We start from the raw sequence: 10,868 nt of genomic DNA on the forward strand, positions 1-10,868 counted from the left end.
GTCGAGGTTAGGGGTGCATCGGGCACGTCCGCATCTTAAGATACGATAACAGCCGCACGATGCTCACAGTGTTGTTCGACAGGACCACCGAGGGGGCGAGGGGTCGAGGGTCTAGGGGTCCATGGTCGAGGATCTTCCGGTCCGAGTGCTGACCGACTGGTGTCGTAGCTTAAGACAAGGACGTCCCCGAGCTGAAGGTCATATCACAGGGGTTGGGACCACGCTCAGGATGTCCGCAGGCCCAACCAAGTCCTTGGTGTGATTTGACGGCAAAACTTCCCGGGGTGGGTCACGTTGCCCGGTGAGGGTCAGATTCCACAGCTAGGATTGACCAGGGAGCAGTACTTGGCTGCCCCGGCCCCGCCGGCGGAGATCATCAACGGTGTCTTGTGCCACATGAGGGCCAACATGGTGATCAGAATGTTTTGGGTAATTTCTCATTTACACAATTAAAAATCTTCGAATAAGCTTAGTTATTGTACCAATCAATGTTGTCTCGTTTGATTGCAGACCTTCTACGGGTGTGAGGAGGGATACGAGGAGGCCTGTGAACGGGTTATCAATGCCGAGTGCAGGCACCTACTACAAAACTTACGCCACGAGGCTCGGGTGCAGGCTGTTCGAGACTACTTTGCCTTGCGTGGTGTTCATAAGCCCAAGAAGAAGGGTCGCGGAAAGTTTTTGCAGAAGGAGGAGTACATGAAGGTAATTTTCTATATTCTTAAGGCCTTGTTCTTAGTTTCGTTCATTTGATTCGTAGGCGTAGCGCTCAAGTTTCTCTTTACTGACTTAGGTGCCCCCAAGATGGTGTGCTGATAAGATGGATTATTGGGAGGCGTTGGTGGATGAGTGGTGCTCAGACGCATGGCTGGCCATCCACAAAGGTGCCAAGGACAAGCGTGCCCAAATGAGAGGTGTGCCACACCATCAAGGCAACGCCAACTTATATCAATACGGGCGGAACTGGGTATGTGGTTTGCTTCATGATTCATGCAATTCATTATGTCATGCTAGCTAGAGCCCTTTAATTACTAATACTATGTTCCTCTCTTTTAGGCAGGATACAATATGACACCGGTGCCAGACATGTTCGACCTTTGTGCCATGGCCCATACTGCCCCGTTCAAGAAGGCCAAGGCATTCTCTACATCTGACCTAGATCATCCAGAGAACTTCACCAACATCTCCTCCCACAACAAGCGCGTGAAGTACAGAGATGAGGGGAAGGCGAGGAAAGGGGAGGACTTTAAGCCGAGCGAGCCGTTTGATCCGGAGCTAGTGATGATATCTAGTGGCAGGAGATCCCATGGCTCGATAGCCATTGGAGATGGACTTATCCGTTGTACTTGCACTCTCCCAGAGATCAAGGTGCGCCAAACGAGCTCAGATCCTGAGATAAGGCCTCGTCCACGGCCAATCAAGCTCGCCTTCCAGGTTAGTTATACGGACTCCAATTTCTTTCAAGCATTACATTGTGTGTGCAGCCATTGATGATTACAATGCTAACGAGGAGTGGTGTTGCAGGCTGCTCTTCATACTGAGAGAGATAGAACCCAGACGCTTCTGGCGGAGAGGGAGCTGGAGTTGGAGGAGAAGACGGCAAAGTTGATGGAGGAGGAGAGGGCACGGAGTGACATGCAGAACCATGCCATGTACGAGCTCCTCATGGTAAGTTTCTTCTGCATATTAGCAAAATCATGCACGTAATGTTTGTTTCATTACTAAGTAGTATGACTAACCCGTGAAAACAAAATGTGCAGTCTGTGTGCCAGAAGGCCGGCCAGACCCCTCCGCCGATGCCAGAGATTGCTCCGGGGACCACGGTGCGTTTAATTTGAATGCTCATTGGTTACTAGTATTAACATTTGTGATAGAGGCGAAGGTGTCCCGATGTTTCGATGAGATAGATATCGTTTTCTGTGGGAGTCGACTTTGACGATCCAACTACGAACGTGCGAAGACGTCGCGCCTTAGTAATTGCTAAACCAACTTCCGAGGTTATTGACCACGCCGGAGCACGATCAACCTGACCACGAGGGTCTATTTCCTGCGAGCAAACGAAGAACAAGCAAGAAACTGAGATTGCAATCTGGATATTGCGAATAAAAGAGGAAAGCTTTATTAATGAAGGTGGGGTTCTGTGACGTCTTGGTCTGGTCGTTGGACACAAACGAAGTACGCGAAGTTACAGCTATGGCAAACTTTTAATCTAAACAAAATCCAAAGTCTAACGATGCCCTAAGGGCTGTATATATGGAGGAAGAGGGGGGAATTTCGTGGCCCTTGGAGGAGGGGTCCGAAACCAACCGTAACTCTTGTTTCCCCACACATATGGACTCTAAAAACAGCCTATACTTAACTATTTCGAAAATACATGGGCCTAGCCCAATAATAAGGTGATGCAACACCTAGAATAGCCTCTGGAAGAAATTTATGAAGTGGCATCTTGTATATTTCATCCAAGGCTTCATGCACCCCTTACAGTGGCTTCAAAGTCCTGAAATCATCACTTGTAACTCCATTCTTGATCCCCTTGCGCATGCTATCATCTCCATGCTTGAACTTGCTCCAAGGTTCATCTTTCTTGTCCAAGCTAGGCCCTTCATTTGTAAGCAAAACAAATGTATCCAATTTATGCAGCATCATATTCTCATAAACATTAGAATCGTTACCAAGAAACGAAAGTACCTGATAATTCAATTGGCGTGCGCGAACTCTAGTGATTGGTCCAATACGTATAGCAGCAGGGGTTGTGGGTGTAACAATGGTATTGATGTCCTCATCATCCTCCCCTTCTTGAAATGAAGTCGTCCTCGACGGAAGCTCATCTTCCTCACCCAAATAAGGCTTCAAATCTGCAATGTTAAAAGTGGGATTAACCCCAAAATTTACAGGCAGCTCAAGTTTATATGCATTATCATTTATTTTCTCTAACACCTTAAAAGGACCATCAGCACGTGGCATTAGATTTGATTTGCGCAAATTAGGAAATCTATCCTTACGCAAATGTAACCAAACAAGATCTCCAGGTGCAAACACAATATGTTTTCTACCCTTATCTCCAGCAAGTTTATATTTAGCATTCATACGCTCAATGTTTTCCTTAGTTAACTCATGAATTTTTAAAATCAATTCAACACGTTCTTTAGCATTAAAATTAATCTTCTCCGAAGATGGAAGAGGCAACAAATCAATAGGTGCACGAGGTAGGAAACCATACACAATTTCAAAAGGGCACGTCTTAGTAGTAGAATGCAATGAACGATTATAAGCAAATTCAATATGAGGCAAGCATTCTTCCCACATTTTCTTATTATTCTTCAAAACAGCCCTAAGCATAGTAGACAATATTCTATTGACTAATTCAGTTTGTCCATCAGTTTGGGGGTGACAAGTAGTACTAAAAAGCAGTTCAGTTCCCAACTTAGCCCATAAACATCTCCAAAAGTGGCTAGAAATTTAGTATCATGATCTGAAACAATAGTATTTGGCACACCATGCAAGCGAATAATTTCACGGAAGAACAAATCAGCAACATTAACAGCATCATCACTTTTATGACATTGTATAAAGTGTGCCATTTTCAAGAACCTATCCACGACAACAAATATGCTATCCTTCCCCTTCTTTGTTCGAGGTAAACCTAAAACAAAGTCCATAGATATATCCTCCCAACGAACACTAGGTACAGGCAAAGGCATATATAAACCATGAGGATTGAGTCGTGACTTAGCTTTTTGACATGTAGTGCAGCGAGCAACAAAACGCTCAACATCCTGTCTCATCTTTGGCCAAAAGAAATGTGTAGCAAGTATATCCTCCGTCTTCTTGACGCCAAAGTGTCCCATTAATCCTCCTCCATGCGCCTCCTATAACAACAAAAGACGAACGGAGCTAGCTGGAATGCATAGCTTGTTAGCACGAAACACAAATCCATCGTTAAGAACAAACTTGTTCCAAGTTCTCCGTTCCTTACAATTCTGCAATACATCTTATTCAGCATCATGCACATATTGATCTTTAATGGTCTCCAAACCAAATATTTTAAAGTCAAGTTGTGAAAGCATAGTATAACGACGAGACAATGCATCAGCAATAATATTTTATTTACCTTCTTGTGTTTAATGACATAAGTGAAAGTCTCAATGAATTCAACCCATTTAGCATGTCTACGGTTTAGTTTTGCTTGATTTTTAATGTGTTTCAAAGATTCATGATCAGAATGTATAACAAATTCCTTGGGCCATAAATAATGTTGCCATGTTTCTAAGGTCTGAACAAGAGCATATAATTCTTTATCATAAGTACAATAGTTCAGACTAGGCCCACTCAATTTTTCAGAAAAGTATGCGACAGGTTTGCCATCTTGTAATAACACACCTCCTAATCCAATTCCACTAGCATCACATCTCAAAAGTCTTATTAAAATCAGGAAGTTGAAGTAAAGGAGCATGTGTCAACTTATGTTTCAATACCGTGAAGGCTTCTTCCTGTGCAGTACCCCAAACAAAAGGTGCATACTTCTTTGTAAGCTCGTTGAGAGGTGCAGCAATGGTACTGAAATCTCTCACAAAACGCCTATAGAAACCAGCAAGGCCAAGGAAACTCCTCACTTGTGTGACCGTCTTGGGTTGCGGCCAACTCTCAATAGCTTCAATCTTGGCTTTATCAACTTCAATTCCCTGTGAAGTAACAACATAGCCAAGAAAATATACTAGGTCGGTGCAAAAGGTGCACTTCCCAAGGTTACCAAACAAACATGCATCACGTAAAGCAATAAAAACAACACGTAAATGTTTCAAATGTTCCTTCAAAGATTTGCTATAAATCAATATGTCATCAAAGTAAACTACCACAAATCGTCCAATGAAAGCACGTAAAACTTCGTTCATTAATCTCACTAATCGTCAACCCGTGCAGTTGCACGGGCAAGCATCATGAAACTGTCGTTCTTGAATAAAATATCTTTCAAGCCAAAATTGATAGAAAGTTTCTTATGAAAGAACTACAGTCGGGAAATTTGTATTTGAATCAATAACCAAGTGTATTATACTAATGGATGAATCATTCACCGATTTTCATACTTACCAGGTGATATTTAACCTACACGTGGAAGGCCCAATTCATTTACTAATGTGCTCAAAAAGCCAACCACACACCATTTTGTAGGAATTCATTTGACAACTTCGCATGCTAGTCCAACAGTATTGACAATCATCAGAATGATGTTTTAAGAAAATGCAAGTAACGTTTCAAAACAAACACACATGTACACAATTGGCACTAGATTGCTACTTGTTTCAATTAATACCAAGCCTCACACACACACACACACACACATGTCAATTTAGAGGCCAAGCACAGTTGATGAAAAGACATTTATCCATGTATGGATATAATGATACTTATTTATTTGCATGATTTCATCCTCTATTTGTTGTTTTTTACCTGCTCTATTTATTGTGTAGATTGATGTTGCTAATTGTTGTACCATGAAAGAGTGAGAGAAAACAGGTACTTCACTTGAAGCAAAACAGACTGAAAACATATATTGTAAGTGATATTTGAAGGATATTACCTGCACACAATGAATTTTTTGTTTACATGAATGCAACCACACCAAGAAAACCCTAGTTGTACTGAAATTTAAACATTTAGTTACGAAGCACAACTTCAAGGGTGCATTAAAATTCAGACGACCATGTCATATAATTGGAAAAGTGAGATACATATGCATACGGGAACAAATATTATATTAGTAGGTGAGGGCAAGAAAACTGGGCGCTTCTTAATTTCCATGCTTATTTGTGTTCTGAAATTAATTACTAACCAATACTTCATTCTGCATTTTAGACACATATTTTTTGGAACTTTTTGTTATATAATGAACATCGAGCAATCGAGCAAAATGATAAGGAAATGTATCATCTCTTTTTGATAGCTTATCAATGCGTTCCATAATTATTATTTTTTACGGAGAAGAGAGTGCTAGTAAAATAAAATAAAACTATAGTAACTAAATGTATCTTGCTGTAGCATTTTGATTTAATCTTAATACAAAACATAGTCAGATGATCTGTAATAGAAAACATATATGTACACTTTTTTTTCAAACTCAACATGCGCAGTTCATTAATCTGTCCGAGTCCTTCAGCTTACTTTTACCAATGCACTGTTGACGGACAACCTCGATCGAACCCATATGATATTAGCTAAGGGGATCGTCGTGTGATTCTGTTATATTTCTCCAGCTTACCTTTTTTGAAGTGCCTCCACCATCGTGGATGTATTAAGGTTGTCAGAATCAACATTCAATTAGTAATGGGTATTATGCAGTGTACGAAAATTGGTATTCTAGCAATAGCTAGACTGGATCAATAAGCAATATAGATTTTCCCCAATGGCAGTGTTCGAGTGGCTACAAGTCAGCGCCTCTAGTCTTCATTCACAAAGACATAAAACTCCAGCTAGAGCAATTTTCAGCCATGCATCCTCTCAGTAGAACAATAGCTGGAAAATGTAACTTTCTTAATAACTGTACATCAATACCACAAATACACATTTAGTGTGACGGATTCCAAACATAGTACACATTCCCCTCTCCAGTTCATCTTCAAATTATGAGATCAGAAGAAACTAAGATTGCAAATTATGCTGTACCAATCAGGACACATTTATTGTTGAAAACTATATACATGGATGACCATGCGGCCAGAGCTAGCCCTCAGTAACAATAATCCAGTTCTCTTTTGTTGAAAACTATATACATAGATGATCATGTGACCAGAGCTAGCTCTCAACAACAATATCTAGTTCTCTTTTGTGTGTCGCTTTCTTAAAGAAAAGTTGAATTGCTCGTTCCTATATCTATGCCATTACAAATGAGAAGACTCCATGTTACCTGGTGTTTATCAAGTCAAAAAAGAATGGCATTTAGCACGGAAGGCTGAAACTTCTGGGCATCAATCTTGTGTACAGATGAATTATGAAGCAAAAGATACAGACTGCAGAGTGAGAAATGACCAACGTAAAACAATATAATTTGTGTACTGTCAGAATGAAACACTGAAGAACCAATATACTCCCTCCATAAAGAAATATAAGAGCGTTTAGATAACTAAAGTAGTAATCTAAACACTGTTATATTTCTTTACAGAGGGAGCACTTCTTATGGTAATAATTCATATCCAAAAAAGTAATCGATGAAGGGGGAATCTGACACTAATTTAAGCAGACATTTGAATAAAACATATCAAAGAATTATCCAACCAATTACTGCAATGGGCTTACTGTCAGTATACACCTTACAAGGGCTAATTAATTATGAGAGACCTTAACGTCTCAAAAAGCTTAATGCCTAGAAATTTTCTATCCCTAGAAAGAAAATAATCACAGCTTGTACTTAGTAACACACATAAAAAATGCAGTCCAGTCGATTTCATTTTGACAGAACTACTGGTGAGCATGCCATTCAGCTGTCGTATCACTAAAAGGTAGCAGCCAATGGGACCTGTAGAAACCTATACATGTAGAATAAAATAGCATCCAAAAATTGTATCATAAAAGGGAACTGATACTCAGGCCAAGATAAAGCTTACATCACGGCCACACACACACGCTCAGTCACAATCAGCAAAGTCGGCCTGTGAGAGGAGCTTGTGTATACATATTGGACACTACCTGGATACATATAGATTATTGCGATGGAAGTCTCGGGCGTAATGTGGAGATGGATGGTTCAAGCAGAGCGACAACATGTATACATGTCAATTATAGACAAAGAAAATAAAAGTGGTTACTTATCTGAAATGGTAACCCACAACATTTTACTCATGCTGGAGGACATAAATCGTTGCATACTTATCAATTTCAGTTACTGTTTCAACTCGAAACATGCAAGCGGAATTCAGAGAATAGATAATATCGCCATCATTCAAATGCACGATTAAAAAAACTGGTATGAAATTGAAAGATTTCTGTTAACTTAGAAAATCAGAATATTATTGTCAGAGTGCAACATTATTTTAGTTTACTAAAAACCAAAAAAATGCTTGATCATTCAGAACTTCTTTGGAAGTCAAGTTAAAGTCAAGGTGGATTAATCTTCTTAGGAGAAATGACCAAGTATATGTGCTCTATTTTGTCTTCAGTTTAGGTTCTAGATTAACTGATTAAGCCGTCTATGCAAGTGAACATACAAAAGACTGGAGAATTTCAAATTAGATAATCTAGTTATCCAATCATAGCATGAAATCAATCGAAGAATCAGTCCAAAAACAAATATAAGAGCATGTGCACTGCAGAGGGAAACAATGTATCTATACATTGATTTCCCAAAAACAAATGATGTAATTATGTGGCAATAGGAAGATGGATTCCGGGAGGTAGAAAGCTATGGAGAAGCGAACCAACACTATACGTACAGAAGCAAAAATTGAAGTCGAACCTGCAGCAGCAGGAACAGTTACAATGTGATCAATGACGTGAATTGGAGGTAGTTAAAGTCATATAAGGACTATATATCCTATTTGCAACCTACTTAAAAATAGTATGGTAGTGATTAAGTTTTCTCACATATTGTTTTTACAGTTCCTAGTCTAGAGTACTATTTGGAAAAGTAGATATAGTGTCACGCATGTACACTAAACATTGTGCTGCGCACAATGGAACACATAAATCTGTTAGTTTCGTAAAAACATATTTAGCTGACAATATTCGGATCATTATCAATGTATATACCTCCCCGCTCTAAATATGCAAATCACTAATAGGGCACACTGATACATATTTTTGTATAAGTTAGCATCTCTAAAATCTAAACACTGGAACTCCAAAAGAAATAGCATATTATCACGAACGAACCTAGGAAATATGGATTCCATGGTTACATTTGCAGGGAAATTTCATATGGGTGTTTAATAATAATAAAAACATAGATTTGGATCCCTTTTCAAAAACAGTACGTGTATGTGCTGTAAATAGAATTTATATAACTCAAGTACGCCATACATCTAGCTTAATTTTGCATGGGCAACAATTTGAAAATCTTACTGCAGATCTGCCAAAGATAGATCATACACATTATTGGAAATCATTTTGAGAAATCTAGGAAGTTTGTAAAACTTAAAATGTCAACTTAGCCTTTTGTAATCCCAGAAGAGAGAATTAATAGATATATATATACCACTACCATGCGATAATCTAACAATTAGCGTTTACTCGGGAGAAATAACATACAACGTCGAAGTTCATTCCATAGGAATCGTCAACTATTTTTGTTGTCTAACAAATGGTCGCACGGGAAGACATGTGTAAAGCTTCCTGTGTAAACAGTTAATGTAAATTGGCTGGTTGACAGTTGATGTGGATGTAGTTTAACAGAAACTTGCTGCATGGTGCCACTTTAGGCGAGATCACATTCTAGCTGGTTCTCACCCACTCACCCAAATGTATAATCTGACGTAGAGAAGTGATGAAGATAGATAGAAAAAAAGGCCTGTTGTTGTTGATGAGATGTGATGGATTAAGCCGACTTGTTATGGGTTATATGAATTAAACGGATGGAGGAGTACGGATTTAACAATGCAGGGTGATTTACCAGTGGAGTGGGGCAGGAATAACGGGAGACGGATTCGAGTAGGGCTTCGATTGTAAGTTGTGGTGCCACCAGTCCAACGTAATTCCTCAACTTGACGGCCTCAAGTACCAACCGGGGCCTCCTTTCTTGAAAACATCATGCGTACTACACCTCCTCATATGATGCATCAACCATCTATATTTAAAAACTTGAAATAAGAAGAATTCTAATGGTTGGATGAGGAGAAATTGGTTTGCATCACTGATCATAACATTGCAATGAAATACAAGAAGGAGATCTGTATACATGGAACTCCAAGAATAACAATGCGAGTTTGATAAATATACATAGTGAGAAAAAATACTAATGTTACAACAAAAATCAAAAGCTCAGATAGAGACCTAAAACACAAATTACTAATCCCCGCAAAAACACAAATTATTAATGCTATTGTGATGCAACCTTTTTCAGATCAAAAGAACACCCAGATCCGGCATCTTTTTCTAGATCAAAGAGGCACATCAATCTAATGGAAAATAGAAACACACATGGCTTACCTGAGATCATCACTACGGTCCTGGATATGAAAAGTTGAAATAAGAGGAGATTTAAAGATTTGACAGGGGCGGGATTGAGAAGAGATTGGGTTGCAGCACGGATGGCCGGTGACCTGCAGCGGAGAACAAAGAGGAAAAGGGAGCCGGCTGGGCGCGCGGCGACGGAGTACCTCGGGGCGCGACGGAGGCTGAAGCTTCTGCTCGTCGGCCATGAATGGGAGCGCCGCCTAGGGCATGGAGAGCAGCGGAGGAGGAACAATGGAGGCAGAGGAGAAGACGGGTCGCCGGCCATGAATGGGAGTGCCGCCTAGGGCATGGAGAGCAGCCGAGGAGAAACAATGGAGGCGGAGGAGAAGACGGGCCAATGGAGCAGACATTTTTTTTGTATTCTGTATTATAAAAAAAGAGGAGGCGTGTGTAAAAGTTTGCCCGGCTGGGATTCATCCGATGACTATGTAGAATACATAACACAGGGATCGGATGGATGATTTTGCAAAATTTTGTGACTGGCATGTCAATTTTGCCCTAGGATTATATGAATCGATCTCCACCGTAATAATTCGGTCCCACCAGATAAACGGCTCTTAATTACCGTTCAATGTGTGATTTTACAAGGAGTCTGTAATTAGTATAGGTATAGATAGATAGATAGATAGATATAGATGAAAGTACTAGGTGCATTAGTTAATCCAAAAGGCATGACTAACCACTCATATAATCCAAACTTAGTTTTA

The 10,868-nt window shown here is 40.0% G+C and overlaps 1 long non-coding RNA gene across 2 annotated transcripts; it reads right to left on the reverse strand.

The window, feature by feature from the left end:
• Positions 1-6,612: 6,612 nt before the first annotated feature.
• LOC125531323 lies at positions 6,613-10,546 on the reverse strand. Of its 2 annotated transcripts, none has more exons than XR_007293156.1 (2): positions 10,305-10,546; positions 6,613-9,772 (listed from the first exon to the last, which is right to left on the reverse strand). It is a non-coding gene; the product is annotated as an uncharacterized LOC125531323 (long non-coding RNA). The 2 variants fall into 2 exon arrangements; XR_007293157.1 differs by having other exon boundaries at positions 10,135-10,546.
• Positions 10,547-10,868: the final 322 nt, after the last annotated feature.

The sequence above is a fragment of the Triticum urartu genome, unplaced genomic scaffold, assembly GCF_003073215.2.
Source record: "Triticum urartu cultivar G1812 unplaced genomic scaffold, Tu2.1 TuUngrouped_contig_696, whole genome shotgun sequence".
NCBI lineage: Eukaryota > Viridiplantae > Streptophyta > Magnoliopsida > Poales > Poaceae > Triticum > Triticum urartu.